At 43.3% G+C, this 13,712-nt stretch overlaps 1 protein-coding gene across 18 annotated transcripts in view; it reads left to right on the top strand.

Annotated features, from left to right (window-relative positions):
• The window catches only part of ATXN1 (ataxin 1), a 384,505-nt gene that overhangs the window by 232,133 nt on the left and 138,660 nt on the right, over nucleotides 1-13,712 (top strand). For 2 of the 18 annotated variants that reach the window (XM_063325869.1, XM_063325870.1), the window contains one exon: nucleotides 13,511-13,596. The exons of the other annotated variants lie outside the window; for them this stretch is intronic. The gene's annotated coding sequence lies outside the window, so the exon portion shown is untranslated. The remainder of the gene's footprint in view (nucleotides 1-13,510; nucleotides 13,597-13,712) is intronic. 18 annotated transcript variants of the gene reach the window in all.

Raw genomic sequence — 13,712 nt, 5'->3', positions numbered from 1 at the left:
CCACGTCTGTCCGTACAAATCTATCTCAGAAAGCACTTCAGAGAGTGGCAGTCTCTGTTGAACAAGCAATTGTTGTGGCTTTCACAGAATTACGTTCTTGTGAAAGTATGAGGCAAGAATGAGATGAAAACGAAGACGAAAATTACTTTGTAAGTTTAAAAACGGCTATGGTTTTAGAAATATTTCAGGCAGATATGAGGCTAAGCCTTTCTTTGACTGATGGTAAGTGTATTTAGTGATAAAGTCCCGGTCTGCACCAAGCCGTGGGTGGCTGAAATCTTAGGGATGGCAGAATCTGGGAGGCACTTGCCATTGTCAGAGCCTGTAATGATTCTCCGCAGTTTTGGTTTTAACTATCAATTATTTTTTTTCTATTTTATTTCCAGAGGAAAGTAATCATAACTTGGAAGATGATCAGTAGTGTTCATGCCAACGATTGTTTATTAACGTTGTCATGGTCTGGAGAGGAAATTTTAGTGAAAGGGAAATTAAAGTCCTAGACATCAGAGTTCACAGCTAGTCAGCCTTCACGCAGTTTGTTTCTGAAAGGTAGAGGTTGAGTCCAAGAGTAGACGAAGGAGGCAATTAATTTGTTTTCTGGTAAATTTGAAATAAAATACAGTGTGTTGTACTAAAAGGATTGCGCTTTTCTCGCGTGTAATTTTAGTGTCCTTTTACTGTGCTGACTCACTGAACAACTTCAGTTTCAAGTCTGCATTTGGTTTAAATTACCTCAGAGGCCTGCATTTGTATGCTGCTCTGTAAAGTACTTCTCATGTGCAGTCCAGATTTTTTTTTGTTTGTTTGGCATTTCAACTGACTTGTCTTTTTTCATTTTCCAGGTCTCTCTTTTACTAACATTTGAAACCAATCACTCTGGTTGCCTGCTTGGGCTGTGCGATAGGCAAAAGCCATGTTGCAGCAACAGATAGAACAAGGAGTGAATCACTGCTTTCCGCCTTTCCATTAGATTACCTAAACCACTATGCATAAATATTGCTTTATGTACGATACAGAAGCATGATTATCTCACTGCATTGACGGAACAGTGGTGGAAGTGAATATAATTCTTCTTCTATTACATCTTTAATAAGCAACAATTAAAAATAGTATGTTGGCGTGCCAGAGTAGATGTGTTATTCTGAGAATTTTATTGAAGTCGTTTTGGCTGTTAGACTTAGTTGACATCATGTTGTTCCGAAAAGCTTAAGAATTAAACAGCAGAAAAATCTGCTTTGCTAGGTGAAAGTTAACTGGACAGTAAAATCTGTCGACTAAAAAGATTTAGGTCTGTACTGAATGCGAAAGGCTGCTTTTTGTCTGTTTTTGAGGGTGAATTTTTTACTATATATTAAAAAAAAATAAATAAATCACAAAGCAGCAGGTTTCTACAGAGCTACAGTTAGGTCCCAGGTCTCTCGACACCTGTGGCAGCAACTCTGAGTCACAGATAGCACAAAGCAGTGAAGCCTAATACTCTCAGTATTTAAAAGCACACCTACGTAGGAGTTTAATTTCAAGTGCCTCTTTTAGCTCTGGGTTCCCCCCCCAAACTAACAAAATTTAAGAGTCATTCTTAGAATTTTGCAGAGAAAAATTTTCTCAGCATTTGTGGTTTTGTGAAGGATTGACATCACTTAGAGATCAGAAAATAGCACTGTCAATTTTAGCTTGATGGCATTCCATTCTCTGCTCCAAAAACCTGTGAATAACAATGGATGAGTCAAAGATTTCTTGGAATTTTCTCTTCCCCCCCCCCCCCCCCCCCCTTGTGCAATTCCATTGCCATTTTTAGCATGGAGGGCAGTTCTCCAAAGAATGTCTGTGTGCTTGAACTGTGGTTTCTTGAACATTCAGAACAAAATCAAGTTGTGTTAGATGATAAAAGTCGTTGTATGTTTCTGTGCATTTTGGTAACATTATGTGAGCTTTATTGAAGAATCCACAGTAAAAGGCAGGAAGCGTTTGATAGGGAGCTGTTGCATCTCCGCTTCAGCAGCATGGAGATCTCCCTATCATGCTGCTTTGTTGTGTTGTGATGATTTTTTGCTTAATTATTTTCTGTGTTTTATCAGCTGTGTTCAGCAAAGTTGCCTGACAAAACAAATTATCAGTGGATTTGGGAGACTTGGACCAGCTTGAAGCACTTGTTGAACCACAGCATCCTTCTGTCTTTGCCTCAGTTTTCTGTGTCAAAAACAAGGATTATGCCTCTTGCATATTTTAGCAGGATGTTGGGAGTAGAAATACTAAGGACAGAGAATTGTGCGGGTATTACTGTTACCTAAGTGATGTGGTATGTTTAAGATAAGCAGTGTTGTCAGCTGTTCTTGGCAAAATCACCGGGGTTACGATGAGTGAAATTTTTAACTCTGAGCATTGTTGTTTTGTTTTTTTTTAAATTGCAGAAGTGGCCTGTGTCATGCATATTCTGATATGTCAGAATGAATATGCGAAGTATGAAGCCATATGAAACTGCTGAAGAGCAATGTGAGGGGGAAGCAGATTAAAAGTCATCGTAAAGGGGTGATCTGTACATTTTTCTTCTGCAATAGATAGCTTGTGTTTTACTTAAAATTGGCCAAAGAAAAAGAGAAAAGGGAAAATTGCAAGTGTCCCCTTAAGAGCTGCTGTGTCAAATTTGAAGAATGATTTGAATTCAGTCATTACAGTGTGAAATGGAGGGATTTTAGTTCTGCTTTAAATTATGCATCTCAAATTAACCTTAGCTGCAGAGTCTCTGCTGACGCCCCCGTAATGACACATTATTGGTACTAATGGCTTCTCTGTGACTTGAGATACAAACAGACATTCTAGACAGAAACATTTCGGCTTTGAACTAAATAAGACACAAGGCGTACATTTCCACCTTGGGTTTCTAGTGACAAAGCCCTGCTCTCCTGGTGGCTGGTGCTCGTGAGCTCTTCTTTCCAGCTTCCATGTGCTGCTCCTTGTCCTGGCAGGCAAGGGCAGCTGAGTGAAAACCTGATTCGCAAGCTTGGAAGAGCAGGAGAGCAATAAATTTGGAGTGAGCATGGAGCCCAGCCAGAAGCCGAGCATTGTAGGGAGCCAGGACAAAGACTGGGATGTGGGCAGTGGAGGGGAGGAGGAACTTCCAGCAGATGATAATCTCAGGAGGAAAAGGACCCAAAATTGTGAGGGAAATGGAGAAGAGATGCCAGAACTTAAGGAGGAAATTGCTAAATAAGGGAGGGGTGAGATTAATAAATAATATAAGCAGTAGTGGTTTGTTAACCCTTTATGTGCCTTGCTGACGTGAAAAGGGGCTACATTTTTGGAGCTCTGTGCACTTAACTCTTCCTGCTGAAGCTCACCATCATTGTTTGAAAAACTCCACCTCTGCCTAGAATTTCACTCATGGGTTTTGCAGCTTTCGCTATGCTACTGGTGTGTCCCCTGGGACGAGAGGCATAGTTACTCCCCTGCATGTAGCTACTGGGTGGGCAGCTGGAATGTGGCTGTGAATGAGTGAGAATGGCATAGTTTGGGGAGCTCGGAAGATGCACAGAGTTTTACATGTTGATGAAAAAGGAGGGGTGACTTGGCAAGGCAGACACAGAATTTAGACCCTGGCTTCTCTTCCCAAAGATATTCACTAGCTCATTGTTTTATCCTTGTTTTTTTCAGTGGGATATTGGCTGCCTCCCCTTTCAAGCTGCAGCTGTGGGAATTTGCTTGTTGGCTGTGGCAGGAGTGATGGAGAGGTGCTCCTGCCTTTGGTAGTGTCGTGGAGTCTGTTACAGACTGCGTGACATTGCGTGACTTTCTGTGTGGGTCAGCTCTCAGCAGAGAGTGCTGGGGAGTCAGTAACCTTGCAGTATTCTGGATCGAAAGCAGGATGGTATTTGAGTACGTAGAATCAAGTACGAAAAAGTGTTCAGATGCCTCCTTTGTATTCCTCAAAGAACCACATTCCTGAACTGGGATCCAAGACTTAAAAAAAAAAAAAAAAAAAAGAAGTAGATATGCTATACGTCACATTTACTAATGCATTAGAGATATTCGTATGAATAATTAAAACACCATTTAGGACTGCCACAGTAATAGAACAGAATGTGTTTTGTCATTTTTCTTTTCTGTTCGTTTTTGTTGATTGATGAATTTATTGATTTCTTCCATTAATTTAGAGGAGGTATCCTAAACATTATTGCAAATTAGCAAGGCTCTGCTTTACATTAATAAGCTGTTGAGAGCACTAATGGAATGAAAAGAAGTTAGAATTCAATAACAAAGGTCTGAAAAATTGAGGCCTAGAACGCATATCTACTATTTCGCATCAAATAGGTTTGTAAAATATTAGAGCCTTTGTTTGTCCTAATTGTTAATTCAAAAAATATTCATTTGATATTAATTATGAATAGCCTAATAGCACATCAGAAAAAATGGAAAATAAAAGCAATGAGCTACCTGAGATTTTCCATTGTATTTGTAGTTAACCTTAAGCTGGTTGGAGTCAGTGGGAACATGTGTGAATTGGAGGGCAGAACTTCAGAGCTAAAGGGAAAAGCAGTCCTTCTGAAACCATGCATGAAAAAAATAAACTTCTGAAACGGCAGTCTGAAAAACACAGACAGGTGTGATCCGAGAGACCTGAAGTAGGAATTGTATTAAATTTCACAAGCATGTGCACACAAAATCTTTGCATATTTCTTAGCTCAGATTTCTTCTGATTTATGTTTTTTATTTTTTCCTTATTATTTGCATTTAAATTTACATTTACTTCATTAACCTGTTTTCTCATCTTTTTTCCTACCATCAGAAATACCTGCTAGAATGTATGTTAAATATGAACACTTAAAAACTGTTAGGTCAGTGTTGTTGTGACTCTTTTTCAGGGCTGCGTTTCTTGGTTTTCCAGCTACAATGGGCAATTTGTTGTAACACGAATTAGTATCATATGTTTTGTTTGGTACTATTGTTTTAGCTGTGCTTGGAATATGCGTTTTCATGTGTATTTTTGGGCCCAGTTTTGGATGCAATAATATGATGACTGGTAATGAATGATACTTAATCTGCTGGGTTGTGTTATCTTCTGAGTGTTTGTGATGTGTCATGTCTGATGGTATGCATTGGCCTTCCCCCCTTGTGCGTCTTGCTGTGTACTCTTGAATTTATTTGTCATTTTACACGTTATTAACATCATGGGAATTATAGTCGATGACAAAAAGAACATAAAATACAGTGGGTGCTGGGGCTGCCTTTCTTTTTTGTCTTTTATTGTTTGGTTTGGATATGGTGTGAGTTGGGTGTGTTTCGTGGGTTTTTCTCTGCTTTTTTCTTCCCATTGGTGAGCAACGGGAGGGGAGCAGTGCTGTCAAGCCAGGCCTCTGCTCATCCCACGAGCCTCGTGCTAGTAGCAATACATACTTACTTCTTACCTAGTGTTCTTTTAAGACTTAGCAAACAGGAGCCTCATGTCTTGTAGTGTCTAGCAGCTCTCCTGCACACGTGCCATCCCAAAGCCACGTTTCATTTGGGGCAGGGGTTGGCCACATGCGTTGCTTGTGCTCTTGGCTGCCTCTCTTGGGAGGCAAGAGTTGTGCTGTCAGGGGCATGTGCTTCTGCCTACCAGCTGCCGGCGATGCCCAGGCTTTCCTGGGGAGAAAGAGTTAGTCTGGCTATAGACACGGCCACTCATTAGTCTAGGTTTTAGCCCTGATTCTAGGGAATGGTTACCGCTCCGGGCTTAATCTGAGGTGCCTTGCTCTGTTGCCATAATAGAAAGTGAGCTATAGAAACTGTCTGCTGCACAGGGGGAATGTAGAATAGCTGTCTCAGTATGGAAAGTGCTGTATGAAATTGTTCCACTTACTGTTGTTACGTGTAACACCTACAATGACTATAAATGAAGGATATTGGGGGGGGGTGGAAATCGTATTATTTCAGTTAGTTTACTTTGTGCATATTTGACAGCCCTCTGTGTATAGTCAGTTACATAATTTCCTGGGATAGTCAGATTTCTCTTTATTTGTGTGGCTCTTTCTCTCAGCAATAGGGAAAGAAAATACATTAGGGATCAGAAAATGTGGCTGTAAAGCCAGGAAAAATTGTCCGCAACCTCAAGAAGAGATCTAAGCACATGGAACTGCTTTTGACTCATCTTCCAAAAGCAACTCAATTCCGGAATAATAGTGCCCTTTCAGGCTATGTTTCAAGATGGTATGATTGTGCTCAGACAGGAATTAGAAGAATCGATAGCAAGCCCAACACATCCTTTCTTTTCATGACAGGTTCGCTGATTGCCACCAGAGCAATAATAGCACACTGGTCAGCATAAACTCCAGAAGCAGTAGTCATGGATTTTTGTCTCCGTCGTAGCATGTGTTTAGGGTTACGCTGTTTGTTGTGGTGGGTTTGCACCCATAGTCCGTGGGGAAGGAGAGATGTTTTTTTCTACCTTCCACTCTGTCTTGCTTTTACTTTTCCATCTTGAGTTGGGGCTGGGCTGTTTGGTGTCTTTCCAAGGACAGAGCAGGGCAGGGAGAGCATGCCTAGCCAAAAAGATAAGAGAATAGGTCATTTTGAGATACCAGTGTTTCATGAGGTGTGCGTGTTTTGCTGCGTATCCTGCTTAGGAACTAATAAGGAGAAAGATTTTCCCTGGGTGTGTGTCAGGCACCCTTCTGCGTCCAGGCTGTGGTGGGGCTGAGCGTGGGGTTTCTTTTCTTCAAGGGAAGGCCCTGTGCTTTTGCTGTGTTTTGGAAGCCTGACATGGCAGCGAGTTGGTAACCTGTGTACATGTTGTTGGGTGGTGTTTTTCTTTTCGTCTGCCTTCCTCGGTTAACTGAAGCTCTGTGACTTTTTAACCTGCTGTCCGTAGGCCGTTGTTTTACAAGCTCATTAAGGTGGCCGGGATGGTGACGGCAGCAGTCCTGCCCTCCCTCCCCCCGTGGGTACTCATTACATGGCTTCCTTGTGCTGACATAAGCGTTGTGTAGTCGTGCTCTGAGCCAGGCCTGGGAAAGGAGCCAATTCAAAAATAATCCCTCAAAAAAAAAAAAAAAAGAAAAAAAAAGAAAAAAAAAAAAAGGTATGTTTTCAGCAGGATCTGTTCCCGGATCTAGCTCACCATCTCTCACACTGTCCTGGAAAGCGTGAGGGTTTGTACTGGCCCGAGGGGAGGTGGTCAGGGGTGCTGCTGCTGGTGGCAGGGACGCAGGGATGCTGCCTGCTCATGTGGCATCAGCCCGAGGAAATGGGGATCTCGTGAGTGTGCTGCCTGTCCTTCCTCAAGTCCGTTGGCCTGGCTGCATTTCTGATAATTTCCCAAACTACGAGGGTGCTTTTGGCCAAATTTGCCTGAAAGGCAGTGTTTGAAAATGTGAAGACCCCCTGAGCTCAGTGATACATGGTGGCTGGTAGACGGATCCAAGTCAACTCTCCCCAGCCATAAAAAGTTGTTAGCAGGGGCTCAGCTGCTGAACTCGTCAGGTCTCCTCTTGAGGCACCATCCTGCCATCCCAATTTGGGTTGAATTGCACCCATTTTGGGGGGGGGGTGTCAGCTGTTAAACATCTGAGAGGACTGCATCGTGCTTTCTGGGGTGACTGTTCATCTCAAGGGGCAGGAGCAATTCACTCACTAGGCCCTGACTGCAGTGTGGGGCTGCACTTCCAGTTGTGGGGTGGGGAGGTTTTTCATTTGTTTTCTGGTTTTTGGGTTTTTTTTGTTTGGTTTTTTTTTTTTTTTAATTCCCTCTAGGGATCAAAATTTATAGAAGCTGAGAAAGTTTGGAGGTGAGACTCCCTTTGTTTTTTGTTTGGGTGGCCAACTATTTAACCCTGAAGTCAAACAGGTCTTTCTAGCCCCACCTCTGCATAGCTTCCCTTGAACACCGGGTGACATCTTTGTGCCTCGTTGGGTCCGGCTTCCATCCCCGTGGGGCTGTGCTCCTCTTTGGCTGGTGTGCCCCTGTTTCACCTGCCCAGCCCGCCCCGCTGCTTGGGCAGCCCTGCTCTGCACCGCCGCCGAGGAGCTAATATGAAGACACATATTGTGGTTTCCTGCTGTTTTGCTTTGTAACCAGTCCACTGGTAAATATAGCTTGTGTGTGGTTATAAATTCATTCTCTCATTATGGGTGGTTGTTGTGCAATAATTATGTAGAAATTACAACTGAGGATTGTTGTGGATGGTTTGTGTTTTTTTTTTTTTTGTTTATTTATTTATTTCTGTGCTTGACATGCCCTGCAGTGGGAAGGGTAGGCTTTGATATCTGCCTAAGAACAGGGCCACAAGCAGGTGTCAGGATTTGGCGTGGGCACAGGCACCGTCTCGCAGGCTGCTGACTTCTGTGTGGCTCCCTTTGCATGGCTACACGGGCACTGCAAAGCAAATAGGGAACTGCGCTATTCAGAGACCTTTTTATTCCTGCTTTACTCCGTGGGCAGGCATGCTGTCCCTCCCTGCAGGTTTGGTACAGTACATGTGTTTATTCTGAAATGAACCCCTCCCGTCTATTTGGAGGTGTTGGTGGTACGCTTCCTGAAGCCATTGTATCTCTGGCTGCTTCCAGTCCTGCTCTCAGGGCAAGGTTCTCTGGGTCCTGCTGCCTGGCATGGGCTTGTGCCCCCAGCAGAAGTGCTCAGGTCCTGCTCCCTGGAGGTCTTCCCTTCAGACGGAGTCCCTCCCGCAATCCCTCTCTCTGTTGGGATGTGGAATTAAAATAAGGGTGGGTTTTTTGTTGATCTCTTCCCCCCCCCCCCCCTTAATTTAAAATTCCAGTCAAGCAGATCCAGAACAACACTGCTTGTCCCTGCTGTGTTCTCATTTTCCTCCCATCCCTCCTTTAATTTTACATTATCCCCTGCACTATGTTTGCAGGCCATATGTGTCCTTTGAACTCTGAAGAAGCTGTGCCAAAAGGAAGCTTTCCTCTCCTCCCCTCCTCCCATCATGGAGCTGCTCTTAGATAATTGCAATTAGTATACAATGCGGAGCAAAACCCAGAAGTGAAGTTCATGGGTGAGCGTCTGCAAATTTCCCCAAGAGCTTCAGCAGCGCTTGCGATCGGTCTTTGCTTTTTGCTCTTTAAACCTGTGCCAGTTCCTCCAGTCTGAAACGGCCGCTCCTGCTCTGGGAGGCGTTCGTAACCCGAATTTGCCTATTGTATCCCTGGTAAGGCGTGGGGATGGCATGAAGCGGCTGGCGGGGCGCCATGGCTCCGCCAGGGCCTCTGCGTGAAGGAAGGTGGAGCTGCCCGTCATTGTGTCACGGCTCTCGGCAGAAGTAAGACAGGGAAAGAAGCGGCTTCAGGAGCCTGCTGTAGTAGGACAAGCCCTTCAGCTGTGTTCCTGAGGAGAGGCGGGCAGGTTGCCTGCCGCACGCTGATGAGAGTGGGAAAAGTAAATCTCGTCCCATTAAAAAAAAAAAAAAGTGGGAGAACTATTTCTCGTCATTCACAAGCTGCGGAGAAGGGTGATCTGCTGGGCCAGTGTGCCCCCCCAGCCCTGCCGTGAGCCGCTGGCTCAGCCGGAGGGACTGCTGTTGTGTTGGGCTTGAGTTTTCAAAGGGGGTGTCCTCTGTGCGAAGGGTGACAGATGCCTTTTGGGTCTTTTCCCCTTCAGCCTCTGAGAAGTGTCATGTGCATTAAACCAGGTTTCTGACCACATTTCTCAAAGGAATTTTAAATGGGGAGAAACAGGAGTGTTAATTAGCGCCTCATTAAGTACTTGTAGTCAAGTATGATAATTTTCTTGAAAGGATAATGTATTAGATGAATAAAAATACTTTCCATTAAAAAATGAATACAAAGTCCTTTTAAACCACAAAGATTATCGTACATTTCTGAAAAATTAATGTGATTAAAGCAAAATATATTTAATAAATTAAAAAGACCCTGTTAGGCTGTTTAACTTGTTGATCTCTAATCAATTATTCTCAAATCTAGCGCTTCAGGACTTCAGCCTTACCTGCAGGGAGAGGAAATAATCTTGCCTCCACTTCATTTTTTGGCTTGTAATTATTAGGTTTGAGTTGTGGGTGTGGTGGTTTTCTTTTTCTTTTTTTTTTCTTTTTTTTTCTTTTTTTTTTTCCTGATGTCTTTCTCAGAGATTGGCCACGATGAAAGATGATACCTAGGCAGGATAGAGTTGGTGATCAGAAACGATACAGAGATATCTTTGATGGGTTTGATTGATGTGATGTAGCCATGTGCTGATTTCTAGATCTGGAGCTGAGAAGAAATATTTTCAAGGATATTTCCTCCTGTTCCTTTTGTCTGTGACATGGTATAGGTCATGTCTGCTAGGATCACATAGGCTTTCTTCAGTTACTACATATGACTTCGCGCAAGTTAAATTAATTTTTTCCACACATTGCCCCTTGTATTAGCTTTAGGTTAGGCATTTCCTTGACTCTCTACTGAGCTGCTTCACATTCAGATACTTAATGAGAATTGCTCTGTATGTTGTGGAAGACAGTAAACTAAATGGTTGGAGCTGGAGACATAACCCAGATCCGTGGGTTTGCGGTAGTCACTGATGAAGTTCATGTATATTTTTAGGGAGTACATAGCCAACGATAAGAAAGTTCAGTGTAAAACAAAGCAAGTACCAGGTTTACAGTAGCCTATTTAAAAAGCCTGAGTTTTGTGGCATTAGGTATGAAGGCACTTCCCCACCAGTCTCATCACAAACTTTGCAAATGGTTTATCCCCTCTTGCTTTGCATGTTCCTGTGGTAGGGATATCTATGGGCAGCTATCTGGTACTTGAATCTCCCCAAACGCTTGTTCCTCGTGACAGGTCTGCAGTACAGATTTAGAGAATCTGAAGTCAGTCAGTTCTTAAGGTTTACTAGTATACTGTTTTTTATGGTTTAGGTACCTGAGAGCCATATGACCTTTTGAAAATATTATTTAAAGTTTGTCCAACAGGCTAAAATATACTATCTGGGAGTTTGGGTACCATACCATGCTCTCTCAGGTGCCTTCTGAACTCTCAGGCTGTTTGATGATGATGACTGCCAGTTTTCTTTCATCACGAGACACATCTTTAAGTATTCTCCGTGTCTAAGCATACAGCCTTTGCATCTGATTCTCCACCCTTGTATTTTCCTTTCAGCTTTGCTGCTTTTGTCCTGTATCAGCTTTGCCAAACTTAGGCAATCGGGATGATAGCTGCTGTCTTCTGGCGATAGTAGCCTTGATTTCTATTGTATCTAAAGGTGCTTTTCTCAGCTGAGCCATTACGCATGCTGTGCCCCCATCAGCCATCTCGTCCAGGCAGTGTATGTGCAAAAAAGACATTTTCCTTGTCTTCGGGACACTTGCAGAGCCTGCAATGGCCAGATAATTGCCTATTGAAGGTTTTGAGGCATCTGTCCTTTTGTTTGGGAAGATGGTGGTGGACAGGGCTTCTTGGTGGTATATGAAAATAGCTACAGTAGATAGCTCCAGAGTTCAAGGAGCCTGTCGTCTGTGTGGAGCAGTGCTGTCGGACGTTTATGTGAGCTCTGTTGTTATTATACAAAGTGCCTCCCAAGATGAATGGTCTGTGCTGCTGTAATGTTCCAATGTATGATTAATAGTCTTTTCTGGTCTTAAATGAGACCAAATCTATCTGCTGACTTACCTTGAAAATCCTCTTAGTGCAAATGATCTCATTTTCAAAACCACCTTCTAAGGTTACAACTCTAGTGTAAGCACCCAGCTGGCTGCGGTTGTGCCTGCAGCACGGCTGCTGTAATGACACCCCCAGGTGTAGCTATATAGATGTGCCTGCGCAAAATCCATTTTGCACGGCTCCCAACGTGCCAGTTACCTTCCCTTGTTGTTTGCGTGTGTTTTCCCCACCTCTCGCAGAGGACACAACCAGGCTATTTTATTTTATTCTAAGTTGTGACATTGCAGCTATAAATCTGTAAAAATTGCAAGGGCGTGACAAAGAGTAGATCTGACTGATGGCGCTGTTAACTTTTTCGTACTATTTCCCTGGAATTCTAGCTGACATCGTCCCTTCATACAAATAGGTTATTTGCAAGGAGCTCTGTTTAAGCTAGCGGATTACTGTGGCAATGTGTGAGACTAACCATACCAGAGAATAAAGAATGGTGCAGCATTTAATGATGATAAAATAATTTCAGGTCATGTCTTTTCTTTTTTTTTTTTCTTTGTGTAGTTTTTCTTTTGTTACTGGCGCTAAAATGGCTCTTGCAGCGCAAGTGAGAAAACCAGACTGAACCTCCTGTTTTTTTGTTGGGCTCCCAGCTGGAAACCCCTCCCTCGATTTTCCATTGATAAAAGTGTCACAAAGGGAATCTAGAGCAGAGGAACAGGCGGAAATAGAACAATGTGAAGTCTTGGACTTGAATCACAAAAAGAGTTAACTAATGTAGATACAGTACTGGACGAGCTGCTGCTCCTTTCATAACTACGTTCATTTAACTGTGGTCTTAGCATTCGTAGCTGCCCTCAGAGCAAATCAGCTATTTATTGTCTTTTTACTGCGGAGGCTCTTTGAAAGGATATTGCAGAGCGTTTTCTTCTCTCCCTTTCCACGGACTGCTTTATCTGACCTTCAAGAATTCAGAGTCGCAACAGGGGCCAAAAAACCTCACATACAAGAATGCTTTTATTGTTAATTTATAAAATACGTCTTTCACTAATAAAATAAAGGTGTGACATTTATAGAGCTCTGATAAGGAACACAGCAGCAGAAAAGGCCCAGGTCTCCTGCTGTTAAAATTAAGGGCAGCTGATTTCAATGAGAGAAGAAGCAGGCTTGTTAGATGTGCAGGTTAACACATACACTCAGGTGTTCCCATGATGCCTGAGAAACTTCCAGGAATATTTTTCAAGTATTGAGAAGTAACTTCACAAAGGACTTATTTCAGTTAAGTTACTGAGGGTACTTAGTGCTCCTTCAGAGTATTCGGAGGGTGAAGATTGCTTGCGTTTAATTCCCTTAGGTGGTAAATTTATACTTTTTCTGTGACTTTCTTAGCATTGCATAACTAAAAGTTCGGCTTCTCTATTGCTGCTGTGTTTGACCTCTGTGTCAGGGGAGAAGACCTGATTGATGGTTACTACAGTGTCTGTGTGGTCACCTCCCCATCGCGCAGCATATGCATCTGCATGTGATCGTGGTGAGGAAGGGGCTTGGAAGCACCTGTGGATGACAACTGGTGCGTCTCTCGTCATGCTGGGTGCTGCAGGGAACATGATGGTCTGTGACCCAGAAAGCTCGCTCCTGAGTGAGGCAGCGATCCGCTTTCTGCAGCTGCAGTGGGAGCAGCGGGTGCTCAGCACCCCAGATCAGTGTGCAGCATCCTGCCTGTTGCAGATGTTTTAGATCTCTTGAGCTTTACTGTGAAGCACTGTGGTTGTCCTCTTGGCATACCTTCCCACGTGAAAGAGTAAATGCTGCTCTTCTCTTTCCCCCCTGTTCTCCTCCTCTCTTCCCCCCCCCCACTTTCCCTTTTCCTGTCTTTCTTAAACTTGCCAAAATGGCACAGAGACGCACACCAAAGTCTGTTTCCTTGTTCTGACAGTTTATTGTGATGGCGTAACAAGGACACACGCGACTAGTGGAAGTATGGGATGATGATACGGCAAGAATCTGTTATGTAAAGAGCAAGTAAGTGTGATATGGTTGGCCTGTCCGTATGCTATTACAAGGGTATAAAGGAAAATACGCAAAATAGTAAATGATCAAGAAGGAAGACTGGAAGTAGTGTTTGGATTTAATGGATG

Source organism: Chroicocephalus ridibundus, chromosome 2 (genome assembly GCF_963924245.1).
Source record: "Chroicocephalus ridibundus chromosome 2, bChrRid1.1, whole genome shotgun sequence".
Lineage (NCBI taxonomy): Eukaryota > Metazoa > Chordata > Aves > Charadriiformes > Laridae > Chroicocephalus > Chroicocephalus ridibundus.
The sequence above is the reverse complement of the archived record's forward strand: the minus strand, read 5'-3'. Positions and strand labels throughout refer to the sequence as shown.